Raw genomic sequence first — 15188 nt, forward strand, 5'->3', positions numbered from 1 at the left:
CAACTTCATTTTGGTAGTGGATGAAAAAAGGCACAACTAATGATCGAATGTTCATGTGCTTGCTAGACAATGCAACACCAGAAGCACAGATACAGTTCAATACTTTGTTTAATGTTATACACTGTTCAATCCTTGCTCTATATGGCAAGTTGTCGGGTCTCCCAGGATATTTCATTATCATATTGAAGATTACAGATAATACAATGAATACAATATTTTTCTTTCCTTCCCAATTAATTTCGTGCTACATCATATTTTTCAGGGGATTTTCATTTCTCATGTTTCAGGATAGCAACAGCCCTTACCTTTTTTACATAATAGAAATGAAAATGATTTCACATCAAAAGCCACTAAGCCAACAACAGTTATTCTACATATTGTTGGTAGTGAGAACCCCACTTTTTTTTCTGACTATTACTTTATTTCTTACAATATAGTCAAATGTTAGTAGGGTTCAAATCACTGAGAATTACCTTGCAGTTAAATAGAGCCTTCATTACATTGAATTTTGATTTTCAAATAACGATTTGATTCATAAGAAGGCAAGAGAGAAGGGAAATAAGACTCAGCTACCAGAATTTATGAAGGCATTGATAAAGTAGTGTTAGAATTTGGCCAAAACAAAGAGGATAGTTGTGAAAACACATATGCTGAAGAAAATTTTCGTAAGCCAGACACTCAATATGACTGGACAGCAGAGGGCAGGGCACACACTTAACCAATAAAGTGGAAAAAAAGTGTTAAGTGATGAGTAATTAAATATAATATAAACTGCATTATAAAAGAATGCACAATAGTCTTTGTGGTAAGATAATAAGACTCAACCAAAGGACTGTGCTGTCCGAGGACTCCCAATGTCTGTCTGAGCACTCTTGGAATCCTCCCACATTTAAATAAAAATAGTTTGTACTGCCCCCCCCATGAACCATGGACCTTGCCGTTGGTGGGGAGGCTTGCGTGCCTCAGCGATACAGATAGCCGTACCGTAGGTGCAACCACAACGGAGGGGTATCTGTTGAGAGGCCAGACAAACGTGTGGTTCCTGAAGAGGGGCAGCAGCCTTTTCAGTAGTTGCAAGGGCAACAGTCTGGATGATTGACTGATCTGGCCTTGTAACAATAACCAAAACGGCCTTGCTGTGCTGGTACTGCAAACGGCTGAAAGCAAGGGGAAACTACAGCCGTAATTTTTCCCGAGGGCATGCAGCTTTACTGTATGATTACATGATGATGGCGTCCTCTTGGGTAAAATATTCCGGAGGTAAAATAGTCCCCCATTCGGATCTCCGGGCGGGGACTACTCAAGAGGATGTCGTTATCAGGAGAAAGAAAACTGGCGTTCTACGGATCGGAGCGTGGAATGTCAGATCCCTTAATCGGGCAGGTAGGTTAGAAAATTTAAAAAGGGAAATGGATAGGTTGAAGTTAGATATAGTGGGAATTAGTGAAGTTCGGTGGCAGGAGGAACAAGACTTCTGGTCAGGTGACTACAGGGTTATAAACACAAAATCAAATAGGGGTAATGCAGGAGTAGGTTTAATAATGAATAGGAAAATAGGAATGCGGGTAAGCTACTACAAACAGCATAGTGAACGCATTATTGTGGCCAAGATAGATACGAAGCCCACACCTACTACAGTAGTACAAGTTTATATGCCAACTAGCTCTGCAGATGACGAAGAAATTGAAGAAATGTATGATGAAATAAAAGAAATTATTCAGATTGTGAAGGGAGACGAAAATTTAATAGTCATGGGTGACTGGAATTCGAGTGTAGGAAAAGGGAGAGAAGGAAACATAGTAGGTGAATATGGATTGGGGGACAGAAATGAAAGAGGAAGCCGCCTGGTAGAATTTTGCACAGAGCACAACATAATCATAGCTAACACTTGGTTTAAGAATCATGAAAGAAGGTTGTATACATGGAAGAACCCTGGAGATACTAAAAGGTATCAGATAGATTATATAATGGTAAGACAGAGATTTAGGAACCAGGTTTTAAATTGTAAGACATTTCCAGGGGCAGATGTGGACTCTGACCACAATCTATTGGTTATGACCTGTAGATTAAAACTGAAGAAACTGCAAAAAGGTGGGAATTTAAGGAGATGGGACCTGGATAAACTAAAAGAACCAGAGGTTGTACAGAGATTCAGGGAGAGCATAAGGGAGCAATTGACAGGAATGGGGGAAATAAATACAGTAGAAGAAGAATGGGTAGCTTTGAGGGATGAAGTAGTGAAGGCAGCAGAGGATCATGTAGGTAAAAAGACTAGGGCTAGTAGAAATCCTTGGGTAACAGAAGAAATATTGAATTTAATTGATGAAAGGAGAAAATATAAAAATGCAGTAAGTGAAACAGGCAAAAAGGAATACAAACGTCTCAAAAATGAGATCGACAGGAAGTGCAAAATGGCTAAGCAGGGATGGCTAGAGGACAAATGTAAGGACGTAGAGGCCTATCTCACTGGGGGTAAGATAGATACCGCCTACAGGAAAATTAAAGAGACCTTTGGAGATAAGAGAACGACTTGTATGAATATCAAGAGCTCAGATGGAAACCCAGTTCTAAGCAAAGAAGGGAAAGCAGAAAGGTGGAAGGAGTATATAGAGGGTCTATACAAGGGCGATGTACTTGAGGACAATATTATGGAAATGGAAGAGGATGTAGATGAAGATGAAATGGGAGATATGATACTGCGTGAAGAGTTTGACAGAGCACTGAAAGACCTGAGTCGAAACAAGGCCCCTGGAGTAGACAACATTCCATTGGAACTACTGACGGCCTTGGGAGAGCCAGTCCTGACAAAACTCTACCATCTGGTGAGCAAGATGTATGAAACAGGCGAAATACCCTCAGACTTCAAGAAGAATATAATAATTCCAATCCCAAAGAAAGCAGGTGTTGACAGATGTGAAAATTACCGAACTATCAGCTTAATAAGTCACAGCTGCAAAATACTAACACGAATTCTTTACAGACGAATGGAAAAACTAGTAGAAGCCAACCTCGGGGAAGATCAGTTTGGATTCCGTAGAAACACTGGAACACGTGAGGCAATACTGACCTTACGACTTATCTTAGAAGAAAGATTAAGGAAAGGCAAACCTACGTTTCTAGCATTTGTAGACTTAGAGAAAGCTTTTGACAATGTTGACTGGAATACTCTCTTTCAAATTCTAAAGGTGGCAGGGGTAAAATACAGGGAGCGAAAGGCTATTTACAATTTGTACAGAAACCAGATGGCAGTTATAAGAGTCGAGGGACATGAAAGGGAAGCAGTGGTTGGGAAGGGAGTAAGACAGGGTTGTAGCCTCTCCCCGTTGTTGTTCAATCTGTATATTGAGCAAGCAGTAAAGGAAACAAAAGAAAAATTCGGAGTAGGTATTAAAATTCATGGAGAAGAAGTAAAAACTTTGAGGTTCGCCGATGACATTGTAATTCTGTCAGAGACAGCAAAGGACTTGGAAGAGCAGTTGAATGGAATGGACAGTGTCTTGAAAGGAGGATATAAGATGAACATCAACAAAAGCAAAACAAGGATAATGGAATGTAGTCTAATTAAGTCGGGTGATGCTGAGGGAATTAGATTAGGAAATGAGGCACTTGAAGTAGTAAAGGAGTTTTGCTATTTGGGGAGCAAAATAACTGATGATGGTCGAAGTAGAGAGGATATAAAATGTAGGCTGGCAATGGCAAGGAAAGCGTTTCTGAAGAAGAGAAATTTGTTAACATCCAGTATTGATTTAAGTGTCAGGAAGTCATTTCTGAAAGTATTCGTATGGAGTGTAGCCATGTATGGAAGTGAAACATGGACGATAAATAGTTTGGACAAGAAGAGAATAGAAGCTTTCGAAATGTGGTGCTACAGAAGAATGCTGAAGATTAGATGGGTAGATCACATAACTAATGAGGAAGTATTGAACAGGATTGGGGAGAAGAGAAGTTTGTGGCACAACTTGACCAGAAGAAGGGATCGGTTGGTAGGACATGTTCTGAGGCATCAAGGGATCACCAATTTAGTATTGGAGGGCAGCGTGGAGGGTAAAAATCGTAGAGGGAGACCAAGAGATGAATACACTAAGCAGATTCAGAAGGATGTAGGTTGCAGTAGGTACTGGGAGATGAAAAAGCTTGCACAGGATAGAGTAGCATGGAGAGCTGCATCAGACCAGTCTCAGGACTGAAGACCACAACAACAACAACAACAGTTTGTACTGCCTGATTAACAAGGAAGTACCTCAGCCCAATCATAAAAAACTAAATAAAAGCAACTTTAATATGTTGTTGTTGATGTTGATGTTGTTGTTGTTGTTGATGTTGTTGTGGTGGTGGTGGTCTTCAGTCCAGAGACTGGTTTGATGCAGCTCTCCATGATACTCTATCCTGTTCAAGGTTCTTCATCTCCAAATAACTACTGCAACCTACATCCTTCTGAATCTGTTTAGTGTATTCATCATCTCTTGGTCTCCCTCTATGGCTTTTATCCTCCAATACTAAATTGGTGATCCCTTGATGCCTCAGAATATGCCCTACCAACCGATCCCTTCTCCTAGTCAAGTTGTGCCACAAATTTCTCTTCTCTCCAATTCTATTCAATACTTCCTCATTAGTTATGTGATCTACCCATCTAATCTTCAGCATTCTTCTGTAGCACCACATTTCGAAAGCTTCTATTCTCTTCTTGTCCAAACTATTTATCGTCCATGTTTCACTTCCATACATGGCTACACTCCATACAAATACTTTCAGAAAAGACTTCCTGACACTTAAATCTATACTCTATGTTAACAAATTTCTTTTCTTCAGAAATGCTTTCCTTTCCATTGCCAGTCTACATTTTATATCCTCTCTACTCTGAACATCAGTTATTTTGCTCCCCAAATAGCAAAACTCATTTACTACTTTAAGTGTCTCATTTCCTAATCTAATTCCCACAGCATTACCCGATTTAATTCGACTACATTCGTTTATCCTCGTTTTGCTTTTGTTGATGTTCATCTCATATCCTCCTTTCAAGATGCTGTCCATTCCGTTCAGCTGCTCTTCCAGGTCCTTTGCTGTCTCTGACAGAATTACAATGTCATCGGCAAACCTCAATGTTTTTTTCTTCTCCATGGATTTTAATACCTACTCTGAATTTTTCTTTTGTTTCCTTTACTGCTTGCTCAATATACAGATTGAATGACATCGGGGAGAGACTACAACCCAGTCTCACTCTCTTCCGAACCACTGCTTCCCTTTCATGCCCCTCAACTCTTATAACTGCTATCTGGTTTCTGTACAAATTGTAAATAGCCTTTTGCTTCCTGTATTTTACACCTGCCACCTTCAGAATTTGAAAGAGAATTCTAATCAACATTGTCAAAAGCTTTCTCTAAGTCTACAAATGCTAGAAACGTAGGTTTGCCTTTCCTTAATCTATTTTTTAAGGTAAGTCGTAGGGTCAGTATTGCCTCACGTGTTCCAACATTTCTACGGAATCCAAACTGAATTTCCCCGAGTTCGGCTTCTACCAATTTTTCCATTCGTCTGTAAAGAATTCATGTTAGTACTTGCAACCATGGCTTATTAAACTGATAGTTCGATAATTTTCACATCTGTCAACACCTGCTATCTTTGGGATTGGAATTACTATATTCTTCTTGAAGTCTGAGGGTATTTCGCCTGTCTCATACATCTTGCTCACCTGATGGTAGGGTTTTGTCAGGGCTGGCTCTCCCAACGCTATCAATAGTTCTAATGGAATGTTGGCTACTCCCGGGGCCTTGTTTCGGCTTTGGTCTCTCAGTGCTCTGTCAAACTCTTCATGCAGTATCATATCTCCCATTTCATCTTCATCTACTTCCTCTTCCATTTCCATAATATTGTCCTCAAGAACATCGCCCTTGTATAGATCCTCTATATACTCCTTTCACCTTCCTGCTTTCCCCTCTTTGCTTGGAACTAGGTTTCCATCTGAGCTCTTGATATTCATACAAGTGGTTCTCTTTTCTCCAAAGGTCTCTCTAACTTTCCTGTAGGCAGTATCTATCTTACCCCTAGTGATATGTGCCTCTACATCCTTACATCTGTCCTCTAGCCATCCCTGCTCAGCCATTTTGCACTTCCTGTCAATCTCATTTTTGAGACGTTTGTATTCCTTTTTGCCTGCTTCAGTTACTGCGTTTTTATATTTTCTCCTTTCATCAATTAAATTCAATATCTCTTCTGTTACCCAAGGATTTCTATTAGTCCTTGTCTTTTTACCAACTTGATCCTCTGCTACTTTCACTATTTTGTCTCTCAAAGCTACCCATTCTTCTTCTACTGTATTTCTTTCCCCCATTCTTGTCAGTCGTTCCCTAATGCTCTCCCTGTACAACCTCTGGTTCTTTCAGTTTATCCAGGTCCCATCTCCTCAAATTCCCACCTTTTTGCAGATTCTTCAGTTTTAATCTACAGTTCATAGCAACAGATTGTTGTCAGAGTCCACATCTGCCCCTGGAAATGTCTTACAATTTAAAACCTGGTTCCTGAATCTATGTCTTACCATTATATAATCTATCTCATACCTTCTAGTATCTCCAGGCTTCTTCCATGTAGACAACCTTCTTTCATGATTCTTGAATCAAGTGTTAGCTATGATTAAGTTATGCTCTGTGCAAAATTCTACCAGACGGCTTACTCTTTCATTTCTTCCCCCCAATCCATATTCACCACCTACGTTTCCTTTCCTCCCTTTCCCTACTATCGAATTCCAGTCACCCATGACTATTAAATTTTCATCTCCCTTCACTATCTGAATAATTTCTTTTATCTCATCATACATTTCATCAATCTCTTAGCCATCTGCGGAGCTAGTTGGCATATAAACTTATACTACTGTGGTAGGCATGGGCTTCGTATCTATCTTGGCCACAATAATGCATCCACTACGCTGTTTGTAGTAGTTTACCTGCGTTCCTATTTTCCTATTCGTTATTAAACCTACTCCTGCATTACCCCTATTTGATTTTGTATTTATAACCCTGTATTCACCTGACCAAAAGTCTTGTTCCTCCTGCCAACCAAACTTCGGTAAGTCCCATTATATCCAACTTTAACCTATCCATTTCCCTTTTTAAATTTTCTAACCAACCTGCCCAATCAGGGATCTGACATTCCACACTCCGATCCATAGAACGCCAGTTTTCTTTCTCCTGATAACAATGTCCTCCTGAATAGTCCCCGCCCGGAGATCCGAATGGGGGACTATTTTACCTCCGGAATATTTTACCCAAGAGGACACCATCATCATTTAACGCCCTCAGGAAAAATTATGGATGAAGTTTCCCCTGGCTTTCAGCAGTTCACAGTACCAGCACAGCAAGGCCGTTTTGGTTAATGTTACAAGACCAGATCAGACAATCATCCAGACTGTTGCCCCTGCAACTGCTGAAAAGGCTGCTGCTCCTCTTCAGGAACCACACGTTTGTCTGGCCTCTCAACGGATACCCCTCCATTGTGGTTGCACCTATGGTACGGCTACCTGTATCACTGAGGCATGCAAGCCTCCCCACCAACGGCAAGGCCCATGGTTCATTGCGGGAGGGGGGGGGGGGGGGGGACTTTAATATATGGAGATGTATTGATTCTAAAATATATGAAGATGATTTATCTGTAGAACTCTACATTTATGTCAAATTACACTTTAAGATTAATAGATTTAGACATGGAACTGATTGTGGCAAAACTCTGAATTATATGATCAATGTGACATTTTACGTTCGACTACTGCAGTAAATTTTTTGATCACTGTGACATTTTAAGTTCGACTACTACAGTGGGGACATGCACGTTGCCCTTGTCAAGTGTACATACTGCGCCTTTCTGGTGCATTTCAATCACTTGAAACTCGATTTTTGCTCACAATTATGAACAAGGGAGGAACTTATGACACAACAACAACTTGTTTTTGGGAAATATGACACAGTAAGTATGGCACATGTTAACATATACAACTCCACGCAAACATTTAGTTTAAGTGAGCCCTCATTTATTACTTGAGGATCTGCTGGTCATAACTGTCCACTACACAGTTTGCTAGTCTCTCTCTCTATATATAAAACAAAAACAGAAATACTTCTGAGAAAACAGAGAGCAATCCTCTCCAGCAGCAGTAATCATTTTTTTATGACATTGTCCTCTAGGCACCTCAACGATAACTGCACGATGACACCACAAAGAAAACAAGAAGACTTTTGTGGGCTTTCAAAAAAATTTATGTATTCAAAATCACGGAATTAAATGTTACACTACTACTGATCAATATCAATGTTGATGTAGGTAGGGAATCCAATAAGATGAAGACCACTTACAAAAATTTTACACGATTGATCAGTCTCAGTGATTGATCAGTCCCAGTTAAATATTTTTATTGAATTTAATGCAAGCTTTATTTGTGAAACTTAAAAAGGAAAAAGAAAAAAATATGGAATTAATATGTGGACACCCATTCCTCAAACACTCACAAGTTAAAATCTCACAATCACTCTTTAATTTGTTTTCCTAAAATCTGTCAAAAAAAATCTCTAATACCATAAAACAAAGCAGCTCTTGCATTGTTATAAGAAATCTATTACTGAAATTGAGTTTAGAAAAAATCAATAAAAATAAGGAATATCGTGCATTCTCCAACAGAGGATTGATGTGAGATGCTTTGACACACACATCACCACATAGACAGCTGTCACTGCCATCATCTCCAGGGGTTAAAATAATGACAGCCAGAAATAACAAGGTCTCCTCCTCACGTGTACAAAACACTAAGTAAAAGAAATGCCCCCCCCCCCCACACACACACACACACACTCATACACTTGTTGTGTGTTGGGGTGGGGGGAGGGGGGGGGAGGAGGAGTTCTTTTAATTAGTGCTATTTTGTGCACATGAGGAGGATACCTTGTTATTCCTGGATGTCAGTAGTTTTAATCCATGTAGAAGTGAGTGTGTGTGTGTGTGTGTGTGTGTGTGTGTGTGTGTGTGTGTGTGTGTGAAAAGTGAAAGCTCAACAGCTACTGACATCTCTATGGTGTTATGTGTGTATGTGCACCACAAATCAGTCATCTATGGGTGTCTGGTATTCTTTGTTCCCTTTAATTTATTGTTTCCCCACAAATTTACGTAATTTTTGAAAATTAGTTATTTTCCATACTACTGATTTTTCTTTAGACATGTGAAAATGGTTTTTCCAAAACTAGACACAATAAGGGGATACAATTCTTTAAATATTTTACACAACAGGCCTGTTCTGGCTTACTACCGTTATCAAGTGACGTTTTTGTCAGTTCTTTACTACGATCCTATATATTTACAATGTATAGTTTTGTAGTAAAGACCTTCAAAATTAAACTGTAAAAATATGTTTCATAACTACAAAAAGTAATATTCTTACCAAAACATGACAGATAAAATTTACTATAGGTGCAATATCGTCATCACTTCCACACAGACATTATTTGGTAATGGCAATAAGCCAAAACAGGCCTGTCGCTTAAAATATTTACAGAAATATATTACTTTAGACAAGTGTCTGAACAACAAACAATCTTCATCACTTCTATTCATTAGTTCTAATACTTAAATTGTTCTTAAGATTTCTAATATGCACAACACTTTTCAGTAGCAGCATTTCAATGTAAGTTTAGGCTTAACTAGAAGTGGAATGTAAAACATGCATCATAATAATAATTTATAAAGAGAAAGACTATGAAGAAGTAGATAATTCCAGCATGCAACAAGGTTAGATCCAGGCATCTTTTCAACTTTTGTTTATTTAAACCTTCTCATATGAAACTAACTGGCAATAATAAACGTAAAATAAAGCTGATAAATAACTGTCTTCTGAAGCAACAGGTAATTTGATCTAAAAATTGCAGTTACAGTGTTGGGATGTAAATACTGTCGAACTGCTGAATATACCAACATGAGGCGCTTGACATAAATACTTTCCAAAAATTTACTGTGGTATTCTTACACTATAGAACACTGCAATTTGGGAACTCACTAAATGAACAGTAGATGATGATCAGGAACAACAACCTATTTACTGTCATATATTTTAAGTGCCTATACCAGTGTACAATAAATGATTGATTGTAGCAACACGAGGATACACAAAAGAAAAACCAGTAAATTACTACAATTCAGACATGTTCCACTTTTGGTGAAGACCAGGCTTACTCTTTCTTTGCCATTCAATGAAACATCAACCCCTCCCCCAAAAACCATCATCTATCCCTCCCAAGTTACTTGAACTCCCTTTTATGTGATGTTCTTCTTCCCTCTTTTCTGTTGCCCCTCTTTCCAGCACTGTTATCTGCTATTTAGTATACGTAAGACTTTTTTTAATGTTCACATACTGGATATGTGTGTTCTAAACATAATGAGTGTGCACATAAGGCATGGCAAAGAATGTGAGAGTTCAAGAGATGAGCTTGTCTTCACATACCAATTTTTGTTTATATATGGTCTGTAATTTTCCATTATCATATCAGCTTTATTATTTTTATATCTTTCACTTTTCACCCACGCTGGTACTTCTCTGAAACCACTAGATAACCTTCTTCGAATGTTAACTTACACCCTTGTAGAACATGTGTATGGCTGTGGCCTGACTGAGTGGGCCGAGGCAGTCAGTGTTGAACAGGGTTTCCCCTGCAGCATGCAATACGAGCCTGTTGAGCGATATGAAAGTGTTCTGGCAGCAAGCATTTCGGGGGTGCATGCAGTTGGCAATAACAGATCAAGAATTTCGCAATATAGTCATGCTCACTGAATAAACTGACTATCGTAAAAGTATTTTCTTCCAATATCAAATCAGTGAGCAATGTGTCCAACTCCACTGTTTTTTTAAACTCTGCAGAATTCTAGAACACACCATTGTACAACGAACTGCTACTCATGACACTACAGCATTGGCACATGATCTGACATCAAGTGTTCTGCTCGTGCACTCTGACTGGAGCCTAACACAGGACAGACTGAACCCACTGATACGAGGATGCAAAAGTGGAGAGATGAGATATACTCCTACAGCACTGTAGTTTCTATAAAATGTTTCAACTCTTCAAATACAATTGTTGGAGACTAGCTTAGTTACAATCAGTGCCAGGCGCACAAGCTGACGTTACTTTGAAGTTTCAAGGCGGAATGATCTAAAGGTGTTTCCTGTCCCTGTATTAAAGTATTCTGTTTGCTGCTGTGCAAACTATGAACATACTGTGATTTCCCTAACAGTCGATGCTTGGAGAATCTCCAAGCACTGCTTTCCTGTGCAGCATTCATTCTTTTAGCACTTGAAGAGCCACTAGATGGATATACCTGCTTTGTTTTTGCAGTGTGTTCCGCTGTTGCCTCAATCACAAAAGTTTGTTGCGAAAATGGAGACAATTTCACTGAAGAAGAAATTGTGATGTTGCTCAAAGAATCTGGATCAGAAATCAATGATTGTAGTCCTGGAAGACATGGTAAACTTATGTTTATAGATCAGTCAATGCAAATAGGGATCATATTTACAATCACTGTAGCTTTGACTTGCATCTTGTATTTTGAAGGTAACAATAAGTGTCTTGTAAAAGGAAATGAATCACCAGATGAATTAGAAAAATGTGAAGCTCCCATTCGACAGGGTAGAACACAACAATGGTAGGGGGGACAAAGCAACTCGTTGCCCGGGTAAATGAACCATATTTGGTCCCAGCTACTTGTATTTAAAAGTGTAAGTTTCACCTCCTTCATGTGCTGAAAGCTGTTTGGGCCTGTTTATTGACAGGAATGTGAAAACTGAAACAAACTGCTATACAGGGTCAATTATGTCTAAATTGGGGACAGAAAATCAAACAGCCCCAGGTCACTTCGCCATTATCCTGTAAGTTGGTAAGCGTGCTACAAATAGCACGCAGAATGGCCTGTAGGTGGCAGCATAGTGCAGATGCACACATACTGTCGCAGTATCAGTATAAAGATGGCTGCCCCACTTGCGACATGCACCATGGAAGAACTGCGTTCTGTTATTCAGTTTTTGCGTAGTGAAGGTGTGAAAACTACTGAAATTCATCAACGAATGAAGGTTCAGTACAGTGACGCATGTTTGTCACAGCAGCAAGTCTACGAATGGAGTAGGAAGCTCGCAAATAGTGTGACTTCAGTGGAAGATACTCCTCGTCCAGGTCAGGCACAACGAGTTGTGACTCCACAGTACATTGCAGCAGTTGAAGCCATAGTGAAGGAAAACTGCCGAGTGACACTGAATGACATTGCAGCATGTTTACAGATTAGTCATGGGTAAGCACACCACGTTGTGCATGATGTGCTCCAGTTTCACAAAGTGTCTGCAAGATGGGTGCCATGGCAGCTGACAGTTGAAATGTGAGAACAACGTGTTGATGCTTGTGAAGAACGTGCTTTGAAAGAGGAGATGGCTTCCTTGCAAGAATCGTTACTGGGGATGAAACCTGGGTTCACTTCCACCAACCAGAAATGAAGAGAGTGAGCAAGGAATGACGCCATTCCTCATCACCAAAACCAAAGAAGTTTCGAACAGAACCATCAGCAGGGGAGGTTATGCTGACTCTCTTTTGGGATGAAAAAGGCGTCATTTTGGAGCTTTACATGCCTAGAGGGACCACTGTCACCAGTGCATCATACACAGATCTCCTACAAAATCATCTGCGGCCTGCAATCCAATCAAAGTGATGTGGATTGCTGTCAGCAGGTATCCTTTTGCAACATGACAATACAAGGCCCCACACTGCCTATACAACAGTTGCAACAATCACAGACCTGCATTCTGAGTGCCTTCCTCATTCACTATACTCACCAGACTTTGCCCCAAGTGATTTCCACATGTTTGGACCACTCAAAGACGCAATGGGAGGAAAGAAGTTCTGTTCTGATGAAGAGGTACGCCATGCGGTGCATGAGTGGTTGTGCAGACTACCAAAATAATTTTTTTCTTAAGGAATTTATGCACTTTGTAAGTGCTGGAGGACTTGCATTGAGCATGGGGTACATTATGTTGAAAAGTGATACTGCTTTGTACCACTTCAGCACAATAAATAATATTTAAAAAAATATTTAAGGTTTTCATTTGACTCACTCTCGTACATGCGTAGGCAAAATCCAACCATGATGCTTTGTACAAAATCCAGCCTTCTTGTGGTAACTTTATACTGACAGGCAAGAACAGTTTTTAACCTGATCAGAATCTAACAGTTAATGAAAGTTTATGTCCTTTAAGAGGAAGAATGTGATGCACAGGTACCAAGAACAAGAAAAATGTGTGGTATAAATTTTCATTCTTAGTAATTCCACAACACGCTATGTTTAGAAATGTGATGTGTATAATAGTGCAGGGAACAAAGATAATAATGCAGTTTCAGTAGTCTTCCATCTGTACAACAGTTTTCTATGTAAGAGCCACATACTGTGCACGGGCTGGTTTTATACTATAGTAAGGTTATTTGAAAGAACAGCAAGAGACTGTGGTCATGTGTGTATGAGTAGTGTTTGTGTGAATGTCTGTGTTTATGTTGTCTAATTCTGATGAAGGCCTTTTTGGTTGAAAGCTTACTTGTTTCACGATCTTTTTGTAGGGCCTCTCTGTGACTCAGCATCTCCACTATATGGTGAGTAGCAATCTACGCTTTCCATAATACTATCATTATTCCATCCTGGGTTTTCCATTGTTTGCTTTGAAAGATAGACCAATGAGGGCAAGTGTGCTGTTGGCACAGCACTGAGGAATGGAAGAGGGCAGCCACAAGAATTCAGACAAAATAAACTAAGAAGGGGTCAAACAGTACTCTAGAGAAAAAAAAATCCCTGCTAGCACTTCACTGTAAAGACACCAGGGATGTGTTTGCCCTATATACAAAACACAGCATGACAAGTAGAGCCACCAACCAAAAATCCAAAGCTAAAATGGTAGAAAAGCTAACCCGATCTTATACTTTGTTATAATACAAATGAAACTAGTGTTGATCATGGAGATCAGCTGGTGATCTATTACTTTGAATGACAAAGAAAGAACTGGTCGAAGAAGGTAATTTTTCATATATTTTATGATGTGTTTGGTCAATTCCTACATTTTCTACAAAGAATTTAAGCCTGTATCTCACTAATGAACCAACCTGATTAAATTCATGGAAAACAAATTCTCGAGAAAGCAGGTGATGATTTTAATCAAAATTATAAGCAGAGAGACCAGATGGGGGGTCTGTAGAAGGTAAAGTAGGATTGTGTCTATCCAATTGCTTCAAGCAATATAATATAAAAGTGTATTTCAAACAACAATCAAACAATGGAAAATCCAGGATGGAGTGGAACAATATTAGAGACAGAAAGTTGCTATTCACCATACAGTAGAGATTCTGAGTCGCAATAGGTACAACAAAAAGGTTCACACAGTTATAGCTTTCGGCCATTAAGGCCTTTGTCAGCAACAGACACACACACACACACACACACACACACACACACACACACGCGCGCGCGCGCAAACGCAACTTGCACACACGTCTGCAGCCTCAGACAACTGAAACCACACTGCGAGCAGCAGCACCAGTGCATGATGGGAGTGGCGACTGGGGGGGTGTAAGGAGGAGGCTGGGGCGAGGAGGGGGAGGGATAGTATGGTGGGGGCTGGCGAAGAGTGAAGTGCTGCAGTTTAGACGGAGGGCAGGAGAGAAGTGGTGGGGGGGGGGCAGCAGTGGAAAAAAGATAAATAAAAAGAAAAAAAGAAATTAAAAGACTGGGTGTGGCGGTGAAATGACAGCTGTGTAGTGCTGGAATGAGAACAGGGAGGGGGCTGGATGGGTGAGGACAGTGACTAACGAAGGTTGAGGCCAGGAGGGTTACGGGAACGCAGAATGTACTGCGGGGAAAGTTCCCACCTGCACAATTCAGAAAAGCTGGTGTTGGTGGGAAGGATCCATGTGGCACAGGCTGTGAATCAGTCACTGAGATGAGGGATATCATGATTGGCAGCGTGTTCAGCAACAGGGCGGTCCACTTGTTTTTCGGCCACAGTTTGTTGTTGGCCATTCATCCGGACAGACAGGTTGTCGGTTGTCAGGCCTACATAGAATGCAGCACAGTGGTTGCAGCTTAGCTTGTAAATCACATGACTGGTTTCTCAGGTAGCCCTGCTTTTGATGGGACAGGTG

At 40.1% G+C, this 15188-nt stretch overlaps 1 protein-coding gene across 1 annotated transcript in view; it reads right to left on the reverse strand.

The window, feature by feature from the left end:
* Nucleotides 1-15188, reverse strand: part of LOC126463579 (baculoviral IAP repeat-containing protein 6) — a 314074-nt gene that overhangs the window by 186899 nt on the left and 111987 nt on the right.

Source organism: Schistocerca serialis, chromosome 1 (assembly GCF_023864345.2).
Source record: "Schistocerca serialis cubense isolate TAMUIC-IGC-003099 chromosome 1, iqSchSeri2.2, whole genome shotgun sequence".
Classification (NCBI taxonomy): Eukaryota; Metazoa; Arthropoda; class Insecta; order Orthoptera; family Acrididae; genus Schistocerca; species Schistocerca serialis.